Source organism: Odontomachus brunneus, unplaced genomic scaffold, assembly GCF_010583005.1.
Source record: "Odontomachus brunneus isolate Ranch 3 - 2012 unplaced genomic scaffold, Obru_v1 Obru_scaffold_118, whole genome shotgun sequence".
In the NCBI taxonomy this organism is placed as follows: domain Eukaryota; kingdom Metazoa; phylum Arthropoda; class Insecta; order Hymenoptera; family Formicidae; genus Odontomachus; species Odontomachus brunneus.
The window spans coordinates 564,503-564,728 of NW_022639568.1; the positions used below are offsets into that span (position 1 = coordinate 564,503).

At 30.5% G+C, this 226-nt stretch overlaps 1 protein-coding gene across 1 annotated transcript in view; it reads right to left on the reverse strand.

Moving 5' to 3' along the window:
* The window catches only part of LOC116849520, a 32,890-nt gene that overhangs the window by 10,993 nt on the left and 21,671 nt on the right, over window positions 1–226 (reverse strand). The gene's annotated exons all lie outside the window — the stretch shown is intronic.

The window sequence follows — 226 nt, forward strand, 5'->3', positions numbered from 1 at the left end:
GTCGTTCTAATTATTTTTGTGGTTAAAATCACAAAAAAGTATAGCTGACGCCGAAAGTAACTATAATTATCTCTCAATGCAATGTTGGGTGTTAAACGTTAAAAACCTTCTTCGATGAAAACCATTAACATTAATCATTAACGTACATTACGATGTTATTGCATACAATAATAGCATTGTAACGATTATTATTGTAATAGTGAGATATTAACGGCACATAAGGAGC